Source organism: Micromys minutus (genome assembly GCF_963924665.1).
Source record: "Micromys minutus genome assembly, chromosome: 12".
NCBI classification, from domain to species: domain Eukaryota; kingdom Metazoa; phylum Chordata; class Mammalia; order Rodentia; family Muridae; genus Micromys; species Micromys minutus.
Genome location: NC_137981.1, coordinates 46808951 through 46834056, shown reverse-complemented (window position 1 = coordinate 46834056; position 25106 = coordinate 46808951).

Here is a 25106-nt window from a genome sequence, read left to right as displayed (position 1 = left end):
CACCCAAAGCACTTAGAATATTGTCAGTGACTTAAATGAGTCCCCAAGAAGCATTATCATTTGCAAAACTCACAGGTCTAACACACCGTGGACATGGAGTAATTAGTAACTGCCATTAGCAGCTTTGTGAGCAAGTAACTTTATGAGTGTGATTATTTTTGTCTTAGTTTCAAGAGAAGATTCTCTATGGTGATTTTGAATAGGAATTTCATCGATCCTCCAAGGATATGATTCAAACAGGAATCTGACCAGTTGATACTTAGAAAGGAGACTTTTGATTTCAAGGATGACAGCATGCTTACATTAGTAAACAGATGTGTTGAGAGACAGCTGAGGAGGCTTCATTTTGCTAAACACCTGTGACTAAGGGTGTTTAGCAAACATGTATGTGGTTCACATATATGTAAGCCACAGTCACAGTAGCAGATTCTGTTGTCAAGGCACCATTCTGTAACAGCTGATCTCCTTCTGTAGTTTATATGTTTATGAAGAATATGGTTGTCACAAGTTACTACTAAGTCACTAACTTGAACATCTCTCTTAGTTTAAGATTAATTTCAGATTATATGGAGAAAGCAGAGGTTGAGATGTGATACTAAAGTGAATGTGCTGGTTTTCCCACCTATTGCTATTTTTTCTGTGTTAGATATAGTGATACTATCCCTGTGTTTTGTCATAACTGAACCTCTCTACCTCAAGCTTGACATCTGTCTTCAACTACAATTAATCTGGCAAGCACACTGATAAGCTAATTCTGTTCAGTTAATTTTTGACTTGTGTGGGTTTTTGCCACTTCATTTTAAATCTGAATGGAATACATCCATGAACTTTACATCTGTGTTCTTTAAATAGCATGTATCCAGACTCATTTAAAAAATATACCCCAAATCTACACGTTTCATTAATATACGTGTTTTTCAAGTAAACAACACTAAAAATAAAAATAGATTAACATTGCATAGCCACATAGCATATAACTTAACTTTCTCCATATTAATATTTTACTCAGTTGCTATAGAAGTGAAATTAGCAATTCCGAATACTCCATGATGCATCTGGATGTTTTAGTGTTTTTGGTCTTGTGTGATGATCCTGGCCCATAGATTTGCCCCTCACCCTTCACAGCCATTCACATGCCTCCCATGACTATTACTTTGTATGATATGGACAGCTGGTGTGAGTGGAATCATAGATGTGCAATTGGTTTTTTGTCCAGCTTCTTTCACTTGCCTCAGTGCCTTTCAGTCTCACTTATGTTGTTCTCCATGTTTCGCATGACTCTGGCTCAAGGGGCAGCATGTCATGAAATGTGCATGTTGTGCTGTGTTTATCTGTTTGCTTCCCACAACTATGAGACTTGTGCTATGAGACTGTGCACAAGGGTTTTTGAGTATGTCCCTAGGAATAAAATTTCTGGCTCATATTGTAATTCTATGCTTACATTTATAAAAAGTGCAAAACTGATCCCTACATCTGTGCAGATATATGCTCAACAGTATGAGAGTTTTGATTTTACCATTTGTTTTTTTCTTCAGCTAAAAAGACAGTATCTATTTTACATATGTGGGAATTTTGTCTGCAGGTATGCAATATCACATGCCTGCAGTACTGGCAGAGGCTACCAGATGCTGTTGAGTCCCTGGGGCTGTAGTTAGATGTCTGTGAGCAGTCATGTGGGAGCTGTGGAAGAACAGACTTACCTACAAGTCTTTTCTGCAGCCCTTTCCTTGGCTTTTAAACATTCTCAGGTTTGGTAGTCTTGATAAAGAGTCTGAATGGGTATCTGATTATTGCTAGTTATATTTTAGTTCTCTAACAACCAATGATAAAAGAAAAATTCTTCAGGAGGCAATTACCAATTTTGGGGTGTGTTGTTGTTGATTGTTTTAGTTTATTGCAATTTTAGAATTGGCTTTAGTCTTTGGGTAAACTGTGAACTTAGGTTTATATAGCAATTACCATGAATCAGTAAGTGACTTGGCAAACAGTATAATCTTAAGAATAAGTGGTCTAATCCAAGACTGAAAATGTTTATATTTATCCTTCTTTCTTTAACCTCTCTTAGCAATGTTCTTTGATTTTTCAGTGTACACAATTGTCATGATTTTTACCATTTTCTTTCAGATTGTTTTGACTTTCATTTATTTTTCTTGTCCAATTGCTCTGACTACAGTTCCTGGTACAATGCTAACTAGAAGTGCTCTTGCCAAGCTCCAGATAGGAGAAAACATTAGTGTTTTGCTGTCTATGATAATGTTAGATGCTGGCTTTTGTTACTGCCCTTCAAGTAGTTGCAAAACTCCCTTTGCCTTTGCTAACTTTTTAATCATTATAAGTTGTTGAGTTTAGTGTGCACATTTCCTGTGCCAGTTAAAATGACCCTGTGGGTTTTCTTTATCTTAATCATTGCTAGATCACACTGATGAATTTTTACTCATTAGACTTCAAACAATATCTCTGAGCAATAGCTATATCCAATTTTCTGGTGAACTGTTAATAAATCATGCTCCTACATTCCCAAAGAATATTTGTCTCTAGTTTTCCTTTCTGCCTTTTCTTCATTTGGTTATGACCTTAATGTTGACTCCATGCCCTAAGGTTGAACTTGTCTCCAGTTTTGTATCCTTGCTCCTCTACATACTGGGGTTGAGTGGCATACCCCATACCTTCACTGCCAGTAGTAAGCCTAAGTCTTTCATTTTATGCTTGCCAGACTTCTCTTCTTTAAACACCCAGGACCCTGACCACACATCTCATTTATAATTCAGAGAACAAACACTTTAGAGAGTCCTACTATCCTGCATTTCTATTTTAATACTGTTTAACCAAAATACACATATAATATTTTTATACACCCATATGTTTCCAGTTTTATATTTATCTGTCATTGCCATGTGTTTGTAGCTGAGCTGTGATTGAGATGCAAGCTCAGATATGATAGTTCTTAAAACAGAAGAGCAAACCAAAATAAAAGTTTCAAAAGCATGTGCCATACATATGCTGGATGTAACCATTCCCTTAATATTAGTATGAGATCAAAGTTCTATGAACTTATGTTCTATAAACTTATGTTGTAGTAAATATTAAAAAATAAAAAAATAGAGCCTCGAGCACCTCCATCGTTTGGTCTAAGCTGCCACCCCGATCTCACTCCATTCGCACAACTCCCTTCCCTTGGTGGCTTACTGTCACCTGTTCTCCACCTCTGTCGAGGGGTGTTTCTGTACCCCCAAAAATCCCACAAACACAACTCTACAGGCTGATAGCTTTTCATACAGGTTTATATATTCAACTCAATCCACAAACATTCTACACAACAAGATTGTATCAAATAGACAAAGATACAAACTGCCCTTCTATATTAGATACTAGACCTATAAAATCCTTAATGTTCATAGCTAGTTAATACCAATCAATATCACCTGGGTTTAGCTGGCCCTTAGGTTCCTCCATTCTGCCACACCCTCTCCTCATCCTCTGACCTTCTCAGCCCTCTCCTCTCTCTTGTCCCACCAAGTCACTGGCTTTTTTTATTTTACTAATTAAAATAGGAAAGTTCAGATGAAGTCACCTCTTGAGTAAGTGACTGGGCAGCCCTTCTTGGAGAAGTGGAATTAACATTAAAATCCAAACATCTTCAGGACAATTTACAAAGTTCAGCCCTTTTCTGTCACCTCTAGCTTAATTAAAACTTTTAGCCATGGGTGATTGCCATAAGGCATGCTTATTCTTCATTACACTGCCCCACTGTTATTCCTGTCAAAGATCAGTAGGTTAGTACCTTAAGCATATAGATAAGTTCTCTTCCTGCACAGCTTCTTGCTCCATTCTACAGGCATATGCCCACTCATATGTTACATGCATGTCACTACTTTCCCCTCTCTCCTCTCCATACACCAGTTGAGCTTTCTGACTACAGACCTCTTGCTGACCTCCTGGTAGTATCCACGACTGTTTTGCCCCAGAATAATTTTCTTCTGTTTTTTTCATTTTGTCCCACTTTATTATGTTCACACAGCTGAATGTGACTGATACAAAGCCTATAAACAACCCAGAGGATGTCAGCCAATGCTGATAGCCACTCCCAAGACAAAGAAAAAAGTTTAACAAAAAACCGAAACAATTTAACTATGTATAATATATACCTTAGATCCTCATCCAGTTTACACAGAAATTCAATGTATGACAAAAATGGCATCTCAAAATCCAGCATGCCTTACTTAAAATATTATTCTGCAGGTACTTGCTGTTCATTTGGAAACCTTTCCTGTCTTCCAGCATACAATGCCCCTTTCCATCTATAACCAAATGGAAGAAAAAACTCAGTGTTATATAACTATAGCTTGCTATAATTTCCATATTCAATTCTAGCTTTTTGATAGATACTTTGGTAATATTAATTAATAAAAACAGATTTACCCTTTAATCCACAAAAGTTAGTTACACCTGTGGTAGTACTGATTGTACACCTATAACTCATATTTTAAGTGGAACTCTTCCCAATGCTCACTTGTAAGAAACAGATTAAACAAGCAGAGAATGCAGCCCATGGGATACCTGGCAGTGGGGTTCAAGTATTCGGCCTATCTTTCTGTGGTGGCAGTAAACATTATCTAGATCAATTCTAAATTAAAATCTCAGGCTGCTTATATACTAAATATAGAAAGAAATGCAATAAAACACAAATGAGATAAAACAAATTGATAGCATTTGAATAAAAAGGATAGTTCAGGAGGTTTTCAAACACCTCTCCTCTGTTATAATATTATTTATTAATTCAGAGACAACCATTTGAAAAGCCTTTACATTCTTTTTCAGTTAATAAACTTCATATAAAGCCATGTAACAAACAGGCCTTATATCCACTCCTTTCACCGTTCTGAACACCACCAGCAATTCTCCCTGTAGCTTTCTCATTAGCCTCATTCCCTTGACAATGTGGTTCATATGTTGACTTCAGATGTAATTGTAGACTGATCAGATCACATTGTAATTTTAAATTTACATTTACATAAATCATCACACCCACTGTGCAACTTATTGCTTCAATTAAAACCGTATCAAACCACATTATACTGAAGTGTGTGCTGTAGCAAGGTCTCTAATTTGCATCACAAATATAATCAAAGAACTCCACCTCTTTCCCTTATTTCTAACAACAGGGTGTGAGACTAAAGAACAGTCTGTAAAATTCTTCACAAGTATGAAAATACAACCTTTCTCAGAATTGCATCAGTGGTTTTACCCACTCATATGCATTTTTCAACTTTTCTGCATATTTTTCTCTTAAATTTTTCCCCTACTAATATTTTCCATCAGTTATTCAGTCGTTTTTATGCTTTCAATTTCAAGCCTATGTACTGCAGTATTTTTAAATATTTTTAATATTTAGATTTATTTATGAGTGTTTTGCCTGCATGTATGCAAATGAACCGCATGCATGCCTGATACCCATAGAACTAAGTAATAAGACATTTGATCCCTGCAAATTGGAATTACAGATGCTTGTGAACCAGCATGTGGGTGATGGGAAGCAAACCAGGTCCTCTGCACAAACAAGTGTGTTCCTTTCCACTGACCCATGCCTCAAGCCACGTATGTGCATTAATTTTTAATCTTCTATTTTTACTCTTTTCACCATACATTTCTAACTTTTCTTTTTAATTATAAATTAATTATTTTATGAATTTACATCCCAAATGTTGCTCTTTTTAGTTCCCCCCTCACAGAGATCTTTTCCCCATCTCCCTATCCCCTTTGCGTCAGAGAAGGTTCTGTCTCCCCCACACACAGACACCGTCCAGTCTCCCCTTCACTGGAACATCAAATCTCTACAGATCAGGTGCACGCTCTCCCACTGAGGCAGTCTTCTCATGTATATGTGCTGGGGGAAAGCTCCATGTATGCTCCACATTGGTGACTTAGTCTCTGGAAGCTCCCAGGGGTCCAGGTTAGTTGACAATGTTGGTCTTCCTGTGAGGCTGTCATCCTCTTTAGTGATAGCCTTGGCATGCTCACACTCACATACATACAAAAGAAACTAATGATATTTTTACATGTTTAAATTTTACATTTTAAAAAGGAAGTAGAGAATAGATGTGGGGAAAGAAGGGAAATGAAAACAGATGCTTATCAAAGAGTAGCTTCAGTGAGACATGGAAAACATGATCCAATAATTCCTGCACTGTTCACTATAGGAAATAATGTGAATTATAATTAAAAGCTGTTTTAATTTTTCTGTTTATGTGACAGGGTCTCACTTGAAACTTGCTGTATAGACAGGCCATGTCTCGGACTTACAGCGATCTACCTGGCTTATAAACCCAGCAATATGAGATTAAAAGTGTGCCCCACCAGGCCTCACCTTTCAAAACCGTTGAAGCACAGATTCTACCACAAAAGAGATAAATAATTGGGGTGATATATTTGCCGGTTATTCTGATATAATAATAGAGTGTTAGAAGCACATATTAAAACATTAGTTTCTACTCCATAACCATGGACAATCGTAATCCATCTATTTTAAGAGAGAATCAAATCTTTCAAGGTCTCTGTGTCATGATATGGAAAACTGTAAAAGATCCGTTGGAAGTGCATCATGAAAACTTAAGCAAAAGAATTCCACAGGCTGGGTGGCCGAAACAACAGATGTCGACCACAGGTCCAGAGGTGGCCATTGAAGCCAGAGGAAACTTTCCAGCACTGGATGTACATATAAACAAGGAAGATCTAAAATCAGTAATGATCTTCCACCCTAACAGCAAATGGTGGGCGGGCCGATTACGTTCACAGAGGTGAGGTACAAAATGCACACTAGAAATCCATGGAATTACAATGAGAAGGGAATGGAGAAAAATCAATGAGGATACAGATGGCTCTTAGAAAAGATCAATAGAATCAATGGAGTCTCACCAAACTCTAGGCCCAGAAGAGAGGGACGGTACAAAGTGCGGTGGAGTGAGTGGGAAGGAGGTATAACCATGGAGCCTGTGAACACCAAAGGTCAGTAGAGCTCCTATTTGATAACTTAGATTAAAAAGTTATAATCCATTGTGTATTATGATCACAAATACAACCTGTTCAGGTTTATATGTGCACAAGGTGTACATGCAAGAGCTAAGAAGGAGAAAGTGCCGGAAGCAGATAATTATACTGATAGACTGTGATACCATTGAAATAAGAAGAGACCAGCTCTCTGTGATTGATGTCTTATAAAAAATTAGAGAAATCACTCCCTACCTCATCCTGGGGGTCCACCACTTCCCAACCTTTAAAACCAGTCAACATATTGCAGTAACAGAAAGGTATAGTCAGAACTCCACATATACATGGATACAAATCTGCTCGAGTCAAATCCAGCAGCATCTGGGGATTACACACCAAGACCAAGCTAGATTTATTCTACATGTACAGGGCTGATTCCTCATTCATATCCATTGGCTCTTTACTCTGAGGTGAATTTATAACGGGAGAAGGGAGGCTTATAAGTACTCGAAAGTTAATAAAACATATGAAAATGTCACTGTGCAGGAAAAAAGGGGAAATTTAACCTATCTAAAATTTAAAATAAAAGCACTGGAATTTAAAGGATGATAGTAGTAAGTCAAAGTAGATGGGTATTGATTGAGAAAAACTGTCGAGTATTCAATTCATGAAACAAACAAAATTTGATTTGTGTCAGGGAGCATGGGACCTGGTCCCTCCAAAACACAAAGAACTTGCCAAATCAAATGGCAAGGAATCCTTCTGGTCTAGGTGGATCACTATGAAGCAGTAGTAATATTCTTACCTTACTCACCACACGATTTCTTTTTTTTTATTGAAGAACTTTATTTTAAAAAACAAAGATAAATGTACAGATTTTAAGCATTTTTGAATAAAAGTATATGAATACATTTTTGTCATTGCTTGGCTTTTTTTAAGGTTTGATAGTGTGCATGAAGATATTACTACTTACAATGAGCATAAAGTACATGTAAAACAGGATGTAACCTGGAATTAGTCAAAGTTTTCTTGGTGTGTAAAAAGTAAACAATGTTTTTTTTTTTCTTTTTTTCTTGAACTTCACACAGTCTGTGAGTTGTTTTGGGGGTGTTCAGAGCTTTCTGGGGTTAGTATCCCATTATCAGTGACTGCATATTATGTCTGTTCTTTTGTGACTGGGTTATCTCACTCAGGATGATAGTCTCTAGATGCATCCATTTTCTTAAGAATTTCATTAAGTCATTGTTTCTGATAGCTGAGTAGTACTCCATTGTGTAAAAGTACCACAATTTTTGTATCCATTCATCTACTGAAGGACATCTGGGTTCTTTCCAGCTTCTGGCTATTATACATAGAGCTGCTATAAACATTGTGGTGCATGTGTCTTTGTTGTATGTTGGAGCATCTCTGGGGTAAATGCCCAGAAGTGGAATAACTGGGTCTTCAGGTAGTACTATGGCCAATTTTCTGAGGAACTGCCAGACTGATTTCCAGAGTGGTTGTATCAGTTTACAACCCCACCAGCAGTGGACAAGTGTTCCTCTTTCTCCACAACCTCGCCAGCATCTGCTGTCATCTGAGTTTTGGATCTTGGCCAATCTGACTGGTGTGAGGTGGAATCTTAGGGTTGTTTTGATTTGCATTTCCCTGATGGCTAAGGATGTCGAGCACTTCTTTAGATGCTTCTCAGCCATTTGATATTCCTCGATAGAGAACTTTTTGTTTAGCTCTGTACCCCATTTTTAATAGGGTTGTTTGATTCTCTGGTGTCTAGCTTCTTGAGTTCTTTGTATACCTTGGATATTAGGCCTCTATCTGATGCATCACATGATTTCATACTGCCAGTTCTGTGAAAGGCCATATACCAATATACCTTATGCATTCATAAATAGGTTTAAAGCAAAGTAATAAAATGAAAGAAAATATCACCACACAGCTTAGACATATCATACTCTGCTCTAAAAGAGTTCTTTTGCATAGAGAGTAGAGGTGGAGAGCTCAGGGAGTCTGAATGGCTGGTTGAAGGGCATGTTATGGAGTGTCCCTTGTATCTTGTATGACTGTATGACCTGTTTTGCTGTTTTGATACAGGAAGAGAGAGGGGGATGGAGGGAATGAGGGAGGGAGAGAGAGAATGAGGGAAGGAAAAAAATAAGGATGGTTTGAATAAATGGATGGATGTAGGTGGGTATTACAATTTCTAGGAACAGCTAAACTTTGCTGTTTAAATGTTAACATACAAAAACCAGTTTAAAAAATTACATTAAGTCCAAGTGTAGGCTGATAACAGTCCCAGCTAAATATTAGCATGATTTATCTTATTCCTTACCATTCTCACTAATGCCATCCAAGACATCCTTAGCCAACAGCTACCCAAACTTGGATTTGATATGTTTAACATCATGACTGATCAATGCCAGTCATTAAAAGACTATGCCTTTTATCAAGTCTGAATCTACCCTATAATGACCAGTCATTGGCATTACTCAGCTCTCCATAAACAAGGAGAACAAAAGATTCAAGAAGCATTTCCAATTCAGTCCTGCCAATATCTAATTCTTTCTGGACTACCCCAACTAAAACTGTGGGAAATTAAGGATCAGGAAGGAGGATGAAGTCATAGCTGTCATTGAGGACATTATGAAATAAAGAGCCTTATTTAAAAGTGGCTCCTCAGGGAGATACAAACTACAACAGTCAGAGATTCCAGTGACGGTACCACCATATGCCAAGCACATGATGGGAAAGTCTTTCGACATTAACTGAAAGCATCTACAAGCACTTCCATAGAAGGGCCTAAGGAAAAGAATTAGCCACACCATTAAGAAGAACTTGCAGAAGGCAGAAGCATTTGTGCCCTTTCTTCCTCTACTTTCTTGTCTATTTATAAGAAACACATAGAAATCACAAGTTTCCAATATGGAGGACAAATGTCAGCTGCCAATGAAAAGACCCCAAGCTTTCAGCTCTCAGGGAATACAGTTGCCTCAGGCAAATCAACTTTTCAACATTTCAAGGCCTTTTTAGGAATATGATTCTTATATTTATCTTTCTGAAACCATCTGCTCAGAACTATCAGAAAGGATTTACAGAACTCATGTTTCCCATCTTCTCTCAAAACATCTCTCTGGTGGAGTGCTGGTGAACTGGGCAGTGGACAGAAGGAAGATATGTGGAAGGAAATCAGAAAAAAAGGCTGATGGATCTAACCAAGCTTGTGGCTGTGGGATATGTGCTTCTGGCACCCCTGAATCTCAGCACTTTCTACCACTTGCCAAGATGTAGGAGAGGTTCCAGCATTTTCCATTCTTACTGCTTCCATCTTCTTACTCACTGAAAAATATTTTATAGCCAAGAAAGAAAAGCCATAGCCTCTACTTTATACAAACTTAGATCAGACCACAGGCTTCTTTCTGTACATATAGACCTCATGGCCTAAGATGGGTTCCTAATGTTACTTTGTGAAATGTACTACTCTAAATGCCACCTCAAAAACAGAGAGGTTTTGTTATGTCACACACGTACATCACACATACTACACACACCACACACACACCATACACACCATACACCACACACACACCACACCCACCCACAAATTGTTCCTTTGTATCAAACATAAATTGAGGCAGAGAAAAGCTAAAAGGTAAAGCTATCAAAAGCTAAGTTACCTGCACATGTAGGTACTCAACTAGTAGCAGAGGTTCTTGTATTAATATTAGTTCCATGAAACTATTCAGATCTGGTGAGCAGTGATTTCATCATGACAGTATTTGCTACTGTCATCTTGATGCATTTTCTTCTCTTCAAGTGAAATTCTCCCGCCTACTCCCAAGGGAATCTGTGATTATGGTCACACCCTGCTTTGATATAAACAGAGTATCTCCCAATTCAAGAACCTGAATCATATATGTGTTCTGGGAATTCAGAAATTAGGACATAGGAGTCTTTGAGGTCCATTGTTCAGAATATCAGAGCTTTCTTGCTGCATTAACATTAAAAAGCTATGTAGTCCTTCGGGATCAGCCCTATGCCAAGATTCTGAAGGCAAGTCCAAGCATGCCAGTCCTGACACTGGGCAAGTTTTTCTCAACACATGTTTATCTAATCCAAACCTATAGGCAGTTATTTTGTTAATAGAAACATCTGTGTGTGCATTCATTAGAGAGCTAGAAGAGCTGTGGTTATGCTCTCTACTAAGAGATAAATCAACCATGGAATTCATTCAGTCTTTTCCTTATTTATCAAAACCTCTGCTGTATCTGTAATACAGACAACAACCTGACCTAGCTCAGTCTCTCCAGTTTATTTTCTTTCAGACTGGAGAAACAGCTAGTGATTATTCTATTAAACTGACATTGTTTCATAGGGGAAGCCCATTAAATTCAGGGTGTAAGTGAGCATAGGAGGCTCAGGAAGCATACGAAACTTAGACTGCTCAGGAAGCTTCTGAAATGTACACGTTTCACGAGGCCCCTCTCCAAATAACAGTGGATTCTGGGAGCTGCGTATAGGTTATACATGGAGCTCCAAGGATAGTCATCAGTATCAGCCAACCTAAGGTGAGCTTTTGGTGATACAGATGCCTTTGAATTACCCATGTCCTCTAAACTTCTCATCCATATTCCTATAGGTAACCTCAGTAAGTTCACTGGCCCACCAAGGCAGACTTGGCTGGATTAATTTCTTTGATCAGTTGTTGGTGCCTCATCTTGAATAGAAACAGATGCCTGACCCTGTCACCCACACAAAGTCACTGGCAACACTTTTCTACAACAGACCTGATATATCACAGTGCACTACAATTTACCTAAAGTTTCAGCATCCTGCTGGCTTTCCCTCCTATTTAAACTTCTACCCAGCCATACCCTTAGGAATATCTATTCCTAGCCTAGTTTTTCCACCTAGAGTTCTCTTTATTGGCCTACACTGAGACTTCTTTTTCTGTTCTGACTCAGAGCCTTTCTATTCCAGCTCCACCCTACCCTCATTCCTTTTTTCCCAACATGGTAGACGCCTTCTGAGACAGTGGAATGTTTCCTGGCATTTGTGTGACATCTGTTTGCCCCTTATCAGTACTGCTCTGTGGGGAAAAAGTGAACATGCAGAGCTGGTACTTCAGATATCTCTCACTTCCACCACTCCAGTGAGTATATATGGCTACATTGTTACTTTTAGAAAGACTGTTGTAAATTGCCACTGTCACTCCTGGATGTTTCACATCATCTGAATAACTTGCCCATTGTCACATCATACACTCGATATCTATTTATTTTACATCCTAATCTAATTCCCACCAGATATTTCCCATCTCCATTTATCTCCTGTGCTTGTGTTTTTTCCCCCTCTGAGGTCTATTGCTGAATTTGTACCAAGGCTTGAATTGTACCAAGACTTGTTTCTGTTTGTTTGGAGGAATTTAGTCTTGCTTGCCTAAAAGATTTTTTTCTAGTAAGACTACATATTACTATCTTTAATGGCAATTCCAAAAAAAAAGTAGTTGATTGCATAATTTATAGTTATTAACTAAAGACTGTACTGTCACTAGTTAGGAATTTAGAAATTAGAATATGGATTCATTACAACAACAAAGCAGTAGACATTTACAGAGAAACCAAAGGCCAGACCCAAAAAAAAAAAAAAAAAAAAAAAAATCAAAATATTTCTTCCCTAAATTCCTACTGAGATTTTATCATTTTAGAAAAAGTTACCTTTGTTTTATTTCTCCCCTAAAGCCTCTGCCACATGTATGACAAGAGTACAGTTTCAAATGACTGGGAGAAAGAATTTCACAGGGAAAGAAGAAAAATACCAGATAAATAATATCCTGTAGATATGTGAACTCAAAAAAAGTAAAGTAACCTAGTATATTGTTTAAAAATTTATATATTCTCCAAAGGTCTCTTTTTTTTTCTATCTCTGCATTGTAAATAAACACTAGAAAATCTTCTGATGTTTTTTATACTCTCAAATACTTGATCATTAACCAGGCAGATCCATTTTGGGATTCAGAAATTTGTCATGTTGGTTCTTCCCATATGGACATTTTTATTTTCAGTGTCTCCAAATGATCTCATGTACAAGCCTCATTAATGTACTGTCGTATGTACTTGGCGCATTCACAAACAGTATTTTTTTTTTTTTTTTTTTTTTTTTTTTTGTGATCTGCAGTTTTCTGTAGTGGTTGAATATGAGGACAGGGAGAGAGTTGATGTGATTTACACAGGGCCTTCAGGTCAATGTATGCAGGAAAGAAGATTCCTGGGATCTAAAACATGCTATGCTGTTCCAACTCAAAAGATTCATTCAGGTAACAAAACCAAGTAACCAATATATTATATTAAATCACAGTTAATGCCTCAGCAAAATGTGATTCATTTTGTAGAAACCAGCTCAAGTATGTTTAACCTCCGAATAAACTGTGTGGTGAAGGTGCAGGCCTTTCGTTTCCACTGAGAACACCCACACAATGGCAAAGGTTAACTTTCCAGTCATCTCTTCTGACGGGTTTTCAAAATGAAAATGTCAGTTTCATATTTTTTTTCTAGGATAAAGCAAAATCTTAATTTTCTTTTCTATCATGTTTCTTTTCTTCTTTTTGGCTTATCAATAGATCCTTTTATACTGCAGGACATACTATTTCTTATCTTTACAAAGATTACTTGACATTTATCTTGCTAATGATCTTTCTCTGTCTTGCTTTCCCTTCCCAACAGAAGAACTGACATCACATAGTCAATGAAGAAATAAAACCTTGCTGTTAGCTCCTTGCTGTTTAGGCATCTCTTTGTAACCATCAAAGTTTATGATCAAATGAAAGCCTGCATAAATGCAGACATGTATGTGCATGCAAGCACACACACACACACACACACAGAGTGACTGTCAAAAGACGTGGGAATAAAACATAAACCATGTCTAGAGATGTCATGACACTCAAGACTGAGACTATTCTGGAGTACAGCTCAGAACCACACAGTCATTCCACCTCAATCACTCGGGCATGCGCTCTTAGAATGTCCTTTAATGATCTCATCTAATCATGCACAATGACAGCAGTTCCTGTTGGCTGAGTCCTCCTTCACATTTTCCCAAGTCTTGCCAGTGATCTTCATATTCTAGGACCACAGAAGAGGGACCTCACTACAAACTTTGTGAAACCTGAGTCCCACTATCTTACATTATAAGAGGGACTGCTACATCCTAAAACTTTTTTTTTAACTTCAACATGTATGATGTATTCCTCTGTTCCCCCTGATGTCAGGGAAGTGTTTGGCTTGCCTGCTCCTGTGAATTACTCTTTCAATTTAGCAAACGAAGGCATATTACTGATAACATAATAACATACCTCCTTTCCTGCAGATAAACCAAAAAGCATTATTTTAAAGGACTTTTTACTTCGGTAGAAAACTGTAGCTAAAGCAGTTCCACTAGTGAAGTTTGTGTGGCCCTAAAACCAGATCATGGGTTCACTCTTAGAATGGTGCCCCTTAAAGCCCTGCTGATGCCTATGGATGGTGAGAGCCCTGGAAGGAAAGGCAATCAGAGCCTCTGTAAGCTGTGCCTTCATTGCATTTACTGTGGTCTATTTACTTGGCCCAATGGTCTAAAAAAGAATTCTCTCTGCTCCCTCAGAGTCTATTGCCTTTAAGATTCTACATATACTGCCTTTGCCCATAATTTGGCTTCATGGGAGAGAATTACAGAAAGGTTTCAATTAGACCAGTTCTAGAACATTAACAGCTTTAGGAATGTTATTAGATTTGTGCTTGGGAGAAAGAGGTAGGAGGATATACCTTCCAAGCCAGCTCAGGCTGCATAGTAATACGTGTCACAAATGAAATGTCATTCTGAAGTGTGACTCTAAATTAGAAGAGTCACACTACATCTTACTTTATTACAAATCAGTGAGCTTAGGAAATAAAGTTGATAAATAAGTGTTGTCTATCTTTCGCCATGTGGTGACTAACGCTGATGATCTCCCCAGAAAACAAACAATGAGAAGTTAGCACACGCCACAGTGAATTTTTTATGGCCATTATTCTCTTTAATTCCTGAAGAAATATTGCTGGTGCCACTTTCTAGCTAAGCTGAAACCCCAAGTGGTTAACCGGTGTACACTGGGTTAGTTCCAGAGCCCCGGTCCCTCGATGTGTATTGTTCTGGATCCCCAAGAAGACTGGATTTTGTCTCTATCACTTTTTTCTTGGTTGCTAATAATCCAATAATTAACAATGTGTCCTCACTCACATCACTGTCCTGTCCACTCTCTGTATGTTGCAGTGTTGGTGCCAAGCACAGTCTCACTATTTCTGCTCCAAACAACTTACAATCTTCCTAATAACCGTCCCCTTGCCTACAACACATCGGGAGTACACCTGACAGGTTTGCTTTCCTTCAGTCCTTACAATAGCACCACTCTGTTTGAAACCATGTTTGAAAAACATACGATTTCAACACTGAAAACCTGAGGCTTGAAGCATTATACCATTTACAAATAAGCAATCTGATTTTCTATGATGGTTAGTGAAAGCTTTGTGTTTCTTTCGCGTCCTTATATTTTTTCCCTTTCAAACTAGCTGTGGCAATAAATGTCTGTTATTGGCCCTTGATGGTCCCTACTAACCAATGAGAACACAGTGATCATTGCCTGCCTTGGAAAGTGGTAAGCACGTCTTGTAAATGCTTTGATGTTCTTCAGCACTGAGTTAAAATATTTACCAGCATTTAGTATGAACATATCTATTTTGCCATCCAAAAGAGATAACTAGTTGATTAAAAGTATTGAATGATGTCTCAATGTCATGAATAATGTCTCAATTGAATCATGTCTCAAATATCAATTATGATTCTCAACTGATTCTTTTACTATCCAAATATAATTCTAGAGAATAGGTTAAAACATATCTCTGAATGTTTATAATGGTCTGTTACAAGTACTGCCCTAAAAAAATTTTTTTTTTTTTTAAATTAAAAGGGAAAAGATAGAGTTAAATAGATGGAAGCTGTGATATTGTATAAAACCTCATGCTTCCATTCAGGCACATCACTGGTCTCTATTGCTGGGTGTTGATTACTGTGAATTATTGATTACTTCAGAGGAAACTTTCTACATCATCATGTCTTTATAAAACTCTAGTAATTTACAAATGAGTTTTGCTAATACAAACACCTCTCCACACACACTGAAGTTGTATCTTGACAAATCCGTTGAAAAATATAAAACATCTGGATACAACAATGTGCCTAATCTGCCTCTAAGCATAGCATCTCAGCCATCTACAGAGACTGGGCTGTTACACCTATGAGCGTGGCTGAGCAAACACTGTGGCTTCCTACGACTGCCCAGAATCATGAAACGACGCCAAAGCGTGTACCAGCGAGCCCAGGAAAGATCCAACCTCAAAGCTCAGTTTCTTCTGCGTATGTATCACTTTACTGCCACCAGAGTGCTGTAATCATCAGCCAACAGCTGCTGAAAGTCAGAAACCAGCCTCGTGCTTTTGACAAAAAGTAAGTTTAACACTAAACCCTTGTCTCTGAATTTCAGTAACTTGTCAAGACCGAACCACATTCTTGCCCTGAATCCAACACGACTGGCTTTAAACCTTGTAGGTTCGAAGTCACAGGCCTCATAAAATACAAAACTACCACAATCGGAAGGGGAATGATAGAGCTGTGAGATAAACTACTGTTTGTGATCTTACTGGAAAGGAGACTAGGAAGGTTTTTAAACACTAAGGTCACTAAAATTTGAAGAGTAAAAACAGAGATCACCCTGTACTAACTGTATTTTAATGCTCCCTTGGTCACAAACTTTGTGTGACTCTGTTAGGGAAAACACTATGGAATGAACTTTTCCTTACTGAGCTAGCAAGTCAGAACACTTGAAATGCTTATGAGTAGGACATCGACCAAGAAGAAGCTCGAGTAAAAAGTCATGGGTGAATCTGTGACCTAAAAGTAACACTCTCTTTAAACTCACTTTACTCATAATCCTGGTAAAATGTCTTCCCAGTGATGACACTAATTTCCTGGGACATTTTCACATGGAATTGTCTGCCTGGATTTTTCTTAGTTGATTTGCTTTCAACTGCCAACAAGACAGACGTAAGTCACAGCCCTTTCCTCCTTACCCCTGACTCGTCAATCTTCAGAACAGAACCCAGCTGGCTTCTCTGTTAGCAGTATTGACTGTGTGGGAGAGTCAGGCATTTGTGTTGCTTTAAAATAATTGAAATAAGCAGGAGAAAGGTTCTGGTTCATGGTTTTAGTTCATGGTCAGCTTGATCAATTGCCATGGGCCTGTAGTGAGGCAGAACATCACAATGGTGAGAGTGTGCAATGGAGAAAATTATTCATATCATGGTGGCTGAGAAGCAGAGAGAGGAGGCAGAAAATAAACAAAAGATAAGATACACCTTTCAAAGGTATCCCTCTCGTGACAAATTCTCTCTAAGCATGACCACCTCCCCCTAGCCTCCCATTAACTCCTAGTAACATCATAAAATTATAACTTTATTACTGGGTTTACCTACACATGAATCAGAGTCACCAGTCACTCTCCCAAAGTCCATTGGCTGGCAACCTTGTGTATACACGTCTTTAAAAGCATTTCACATGCAAACCATAGCAGAAGCTCAGCTGCTTTTCTTTATCTGTAAAATGGAGAGGATTGTTACATGCAATGATGTGGTGAAGTTTAAATGATATAAATCAGATGTGAAAGAGCCTTACAAAATGCTCCTGAGCTTAGTGAGAAGACCCCCTTCAAGGGTCAGGGCCTCCTTCACGCTAGAGTTATAGGCTCATTGTCCTGGTGACTGCTTGCAGCCTGGCATGAGCGTCTGAAGATTTACAAAACTTCAAGACACCAACGAATACATTTACAAAAGTGGAATTTTGGCACTTGTTCAATCCATATTTATTAAATGTCTCTTCTTTGCCAGCACTGAAAATCACAACATAAATAATGTAGTACCCATCCTCAATGAAGCTGGAAGACCTTCTTTCCCGTTTCTTAAAGGACAGCCACAGCACAGCCCACAGTTAGAGGATAAATGCTTGGCAACGGGAATGAAAGGCTTCCTTCCTCTTGAGACAAGTTAAGTAAGGGAAAGAGCAGGGAAAAGTTTCCCCCCAGAAGACCTCTACTTTGAAGTTGAAGTCTGTCTTTACCTTATAGACAACGTGAGATTTTGGGGTGCTGAAAATCTGTGGGACAAGGGAATGTTGATTACCCTTAAAGGTAATTGGCTCAGGACCCAAGACCAAGTTTTTAACAGAGATTTATTTGCATCAGAGATAATAAAGGTGGAGATAGAGAACAAGTGAGAAGGGAGCAAGGAACAAGGGAGAAGGGCAGTGATATCCTGGAGTGGGGAAAAATCTTTGCCTGTGGGAGGAGACAGATGTAGCCCATAGGCAAATGGCAGTTTATAAAGGTAAAGGGAAAATCCTGTGTTAGGATGAGGTCTTTAATTTTGATTGGACAGGTTAATAAGGTGAGTCAAAGGAGGCTTTGGATAGCTGGATCTTGATAGCCTCAGGATGAAGAAGTGACCAAATAAGGGAGAAGACCTTGGTGATTAGGTTTAGGAATGTAATCTGTAAATTTTTATTAAGGCAGAGGGAAGAGGGAGAAGGACAAGGCCTACCAGGATCATGTCCGCCATGCTTAGGCTGGCTAGAGTCGCTTCATACCCTTTCCGGTTTAAGGCAGTCAACATTGATGGTATCTTACAAAAGACTGGGTACTTTAAAAAAATTATTTCTGTAGCTGTTGAGGCTAGAAAGTCAAACGTCATGTGTGGCTATTGAACCTCTAGTTGCAAGATGAAACCTCATTTTTTGTATTTTGTAAAGAGGAGAAATATTTTATATTTTAGAGACAGGAGGAAGGGGGGAATCTACTCCTAAAAGGCCTTTTCCTAATGTTATTAACCAATTCCTGACAACTCTGTCCAAATCATAGGGCCTCTCCCAATGCTGTAAACCCTGGGGATTACATTTCTAATGCTTTGATTTGGGGCCTGTATTCAGAACAGAGCAGGCGGCATCCCTGACTTCTGAGAAAAATGAATGCTTATCCAGCGAAGAAAGATGGTTGCAATCTCTATAGAATTAGTTATAGCAGAAGCAAAACATTGCAAAGTACGGCCAAAGAGATGGCTCAGGAAATAAAGTATTCCCATGTGAGCATGAGGAACCCGTGTAAACAGTCAAATGCTGTTACCATTTCTCTATAATCCTAGTGTTTCTACTGAAAGATACAAGGTGGAGGCAGGAGAATCTCTAGAAGATCACAGACTAGTTATCTTTGAATATGTAGCAGTGCACAAGAGAGCCCCTACTTTATACAATGTGAAAAGGTAAGGTAGCTGTGGCAGGATCATACCCAAATATCACACCCACACACCCCTGACTTGTCCCGTGCTACCGTCTCACCAGCAAGAACGCACACGTAACACCAGGATCCTTCTACAGCAAAGCGTTTATTGCATCGTGAAGAGGAAGACCCCAGGCAGGAGAAAGCACTCCAATTTATATCCCCAAGGGCGGCGTGTCGCTGTGTGATTGGCCGCCCACTAGTGGCCTGATCGTGACACCCTGGGATAGGCTGTGACTTGGCTCGCACCACTCTTTGCGCATGCGCCCAGTGGTTGTTTACCACACTTTAGCTGATTCATGGCACCTGGAAACCAGCGCCATCTTGTAAGGGCGCAGCCTTCAGCCCTCCACACTGACTCTGCCCCCACCTACAATACACCCCCTGCAGGGGGTGTTTTATAACAGTTTCCTTAAAGATTGAGACATTCCACCATGAAGGGAGGCTCCTTAAACCGGAAAATAAACAGCTCAAAATATCTTCAGAACGTCTCTAAAACTCATCAGGTTTACTAAGTACCTTCCTCCCAGAGGAGGCAAACCAAACTGTGAAGATGAAGACTCAGGGTCCAGACCAGCTGCCTGGAAGAGCTTACACCTACTGAGTCACCTTTGAAGGACACTTTACAACCTTTTGAGCTGCCTATAGACTGTGCAGTGTATGCAAGATTCCTAGCTTTGTCACCCATTCCAGGTGGGCTGTAGTGATACAGCCGTCTCAGAGTCATTTCTGTTCCTACGCCTCACCCACATTCCTGTAAGTAATCCCCCCAAAAATCATTCATTTTACCAAGTCAAATTTTGGTGGTATCTGTTCCGTCAGATGTCATGGGATCTGTATCTGAGGTGAGTAGGCATGTGACAGGAAGGGAATCTGCTTAGGACCCCTAAGACCAAGTTCTTAGCACAAAGGAGATTTATTTGCTCCGGAGAGACAGATGGCAGGGAATAAGAGACAAAGGCTGGAGATCCAGGATGAGGAAGAAAAAGAAAGGAACAAGGGAAAGGGGGAAGGGATTTGTCCCAGATAAAGGCAAAGGACTGCTTCTGGGTAGAGAGGAGAAAGATGTGGCACATAAGGAAATGGTGGTTTATAAACGTACAAAAGGAAACCCATGCATTCTGAGGTGTTGAATTTTAACTGGATATGCTAATTAGCTGAGCCATAATGGGCTTCTGATTATTGGACTTCAACACTTTGATAGTTGGACCTCAGGGGATGAAGTAACCAAGTAAGAGAAATTACTTTGGTGGCTAGCTTTAGGAATGTAATCTCATGTTTTTATAATATGTTTTTATAGCAAGGCAAAGAGAAAGCAGGAAGAAAGGTAAGCCTACCAGAGCCATGCTTTCTACACTTGATCTGGCCAGAGTCCCTTCAACATGAATATTGTGTCTCCCCCCCCCAAAAAAAATTGTCACCCAACAAGGTGAAAATTAAAAGTAAGAGTAAAGGAACTCTTTCTATTTTTCATGACTTTCCTAGTTCCCTGAGGTGGGAGAAAGAGTGAGTTCCTAATACAAGGTGACACCTCACAGGAAATAGGAACTCAAAGCACACCAGGTGTGGGATCTCGTGTGACGAAGAAAGAACATGGACAGCTGCAGCAATTTAAACACTGGCTGCTGGGAGCCTTTCCTATGGGCACTTTAAGTTATCACAGACTTGTCTACTCAATACAACACAAAGATTCTTATCTTCTATTCCTGAAGATCAAAGAACCCAAATCTCATGGGGCCAAAATCAAAACAACACCAAGATGTGTTTTTTCTAGTTCTAAAGAAGAATCTTCCCTGTCACCTTTCCTAAAGTCTAGAAGACAGCTCCATTCAAGATTTCTTAATTCACCCTCGAAACCAGCAACTCTTTACTTGAAAGTCTGTGGGGAAGTGCTACATTTGAAGTCAAAATCCCTTGTTCCTGTTATCTCACCTCTACTTTTGATTCTAATCATATGTGTTTGTGTGTGTTTGTTTGTGTGTGTGTGTGTGTGTGTGTGTATGTGTGTGCATGTGTGCATGTAGATGTGAAGTCATTATTTCCCCCCTAATTTTTGAAACGGGGTCTCCAGCTGAATGTGTAGAAGACTGGTTCAGCCAGAGTGTTTTCCAGCAAGCCCCAGGGATCCTACAGTCTGTCTCCCAGCGTTGGGACTATAGAAAATGCTACCATGCTCAGCTTCTTTACATGGGTAATAGGGATCAAATCCTTCTGCTTACACAAGCACTGCACTTACTGAGCCATTCCCAGAGTCCCTGTTTTTCTGTAAGTATCCTCACAATTACGTGATCTCCACATGCTAAATGAAAACAATCACCCCTTTCATGATTACCAAGATGGAAAATCTTATATGGATATAGTCAGGCACTCCAACATAGACAAAGAATTTAGTTTTGTGTTTGTTTGTTTGTTTTTAGCCCTATAGCCAAGGATTGAGAAAAAATACTAGTATACTAGTACTGACAACAGTATCATAATAAACACCAGGATGAAAATAATTAAGATTTTGGTTTTGCTTCTTTCTCATCATCTAAGAACACTTTACCTTTATACTGGGTAAGAATTTCTGCAGAATGATATTTTGGGCCTAGTACCAGAGAGAAATGAAAATGTATTTTATGAGTTAGTACAGGAACCCATTACTCACTTGAGAATGCTCTGTGCCTTAGCTTACCAGAAAACTTAACTTTTGAGACCTTTGCCACTGCATGATGACTTGCCTTGCTTATATAGCTTATGTAACCACTAAAATTTTGATTTTCCTAACACTGCTTTTTATGAACCCAGAAGTCTGAGTTGAGTTTCTATACCTATTTATTTCGTTCATCACTGTTACAGAGAGTCTGACAGAAGTAACTTGAGGGAATATAAGTCTACTTTAGCTCAAACTTTTAGTTTCAAAAGTTACAATTCTCCATTTCAGAGAAGGCATGGAGGACTTCATGGTAGAAGCAGGCATCTGGATTTCCTCTCTCATCTCAATGGCAAATCAAGAAGTAGAAAGGTGTACCAGAGATGGGGTGAATATAACTTTCAGGTCTACCCCGAAAGCCTACATATAGCAGTCATCCCCTATGTCATCAAGCTCTCTATTCACACAAAATAAAGCCACCATCTGGACACCAAGTGTTCCAAGACATGAATGAATGAGCCTTTAGAAGAATTTCATTCCTGAATCATAACACAGCATCTTTGGTGCTGACATGAACAAGTAGCAATTTAAATACTCTCCCATCTTGGTGCTCACAGAAAGAGTGGAAGGAACTGTCACTGTCATTGCTACCCCACTGCAATTCTATTCCAAATATACCGAAATACTTACATGTACACACGACCATGCACGCATGCGCACACACACACACACACACACACACAAACATATAATAATTGAAAACACTATGTGGGAAAGGCAGGTTACCCATCTCTGGGAATTTCTTCCCTCATTTCTTATATCATTTTTTAAAAAAAAAACATAAATCTGAATCTTTGGCTCACAAGAAGAACAAAAACTATCTATAGAAGGCTATTAGAAAAAAAATTTTATTTTGTTGACATGTTACCTAATCAAGGGACTGAAGACAACATACATGAACTATCACCACTTTCAGTTTAGAGATTTGTCTGTATGTGGGTCTTTTCTTATCTTCACAAGATTCTCTATCTTTACTCCATCCTTGCTTCTGTTCCTATGGTATCTCAACTACATTCAGATGAGGAAAGATGCAGAGTCCTTCTTCATCACCAACTATAAACAACTCAATATCTCAGGGATGGAGATAGACCAGCAACCAATCTTCAACCACTGACTTGGATCCAGTGAGTATATGCCTCTCCTTTTAATCCCTTCCATACACAGATCCTGGCCTTACTCCTTTCTTATTGCCCTATAGATGGTCTCAAAGGGATTGGGTACAAATTCTTCTACTCTCAGATAATCGATTGTATAGTGCATTTGATTATTGAACTATTCCTTTTTTATTTCTGTTGTGTATTGATTCCATTTCTTCTTAATCAGCTATCCTCAACCCTTTATCTCAGGTTCAGACAAAGCAAGAAACAAATGGGGTTCCCCAAGCTGCTAGATATGAATCACGACTTTACTGCTAGTGGTGAGTTGGGGACAGCCTCTGATAGTCAGTGGGATCACACTAAGTAAGGTTCTAAAAAAAAAAAAAAAAAAACGAAGACAGCCCTCTATAACCCTTTAGTAATATGAATGCAGTGGAGTCTTTAAGTATGGTGTACTTGATGACTTTGTGAAAATGTCTTTGAAGCTTTGGAAAGAAATAATGAGAAGCTTCAGTTAGCCAACCAGAAAGTGAAGTCACTCTGTGAAAGCCAAAACTGTTCCATGGCAACTTCTAAAATGATTCCCAATCTCTTACAGCATCAAGGTCAGCAAAGGTCCAATTTCATTTGTAAGTGTGGTCATAAACCAACAGATGAAAATCTATAACCTCAACACATCTCCTATGTGAAATCAGAGAAGGGGGCATTGAAAAATGAGATGGAATGCCCACCAGAGACAGTAAAAGCAGTTCCCTTCCCTTCTGTGAAGAATATGTTAACCCACACTAATGTAGGCAATTTGCATAATAGCTGCCCATTTTGGTATTGAATTTCTTTTCTCTTCATTACCTTCATGCCAGTCATTAGATCAGGTCTCAGCATAAGCCAGAAAAGAACTGCCTCTCTCTCCTATAGGGCAAAGGGGATTTATACAGCAAGATTTTCCCCTCTGCCTATAGGAAGCATTCAATCTTGCAAAGACAAGGAGAGGATGTCTAGAGGTTTGTGAACATAGTGGGTAGAATATGTACTGAATAAAAATGTGGTCATTGAGAAGGTCTTTCCCATGACTAAGACTTTAATACTTTTATCAAGGATTCCAAGGATCTCTCAAATCTGTCAAGTGACTTAGATTTCAGAAAGCTATAATAACAGAATATTGGAATGGGTTTTGAGTAAGAATGCTAAAGATTTATTATATGAAACCAACAAATTAATCTCGAGACTTCCTGTAACATACTCACTTCACTATGGCAAATAAAGAATTGATTGTTATCAAAGGCTGGCATGAGTGAGAAACTAAGACTGCTGCAGATGCAGGCTGACAGGGAGTTTCCTGTTAGAACTTGGCTCACTCTTTTAAATGAGAATGACAAGAGTCCTGGCTGCTGTATGTGGTGGTTTTAATAGGTTTGGTCCCCCTAGTCTCATGTTTTTGAATGCTTGGGCCATAGGGAGTTGCACTATTAGGAGATCTGGCTTTGTTGGAGGAAGTGTGTCATTGCAGGGGTGGGCTTTGAGGTCTCCTATACTCAAGCTATGCCCAGTGTGGCACATAGTCTCCTTCTCTGCCTGTGGATCTAGATGTAGAACTGTCAGCTCCTCTAGCACCACGTCTGCCTGCATGCTACCATGCTTCCCACCAAGATGATAAGAGACTAACCCTCTGAAACTATAAGCCAGCCCCAATTAAATGTTTTCTTTCATAAGAATTGGCGTGGTCTTGGTGTCTTTTTGGAGCAGAGGGTACTGACCTTCACAACTAATAATCTACAGTAGCAGTCAGGCATCCTAGATGGACAGATTCCTGATAGTTTCTGATATACCGTGGAATACACAGAAGTAGCTCTGAGCTATTTCTCCAGCACTGTTTATCCTTGCCTGCCTGGTGCCATGCTTCTTGAAATGATGACAATGAAACCGTAAGCAAGGCATTAGTTGAATG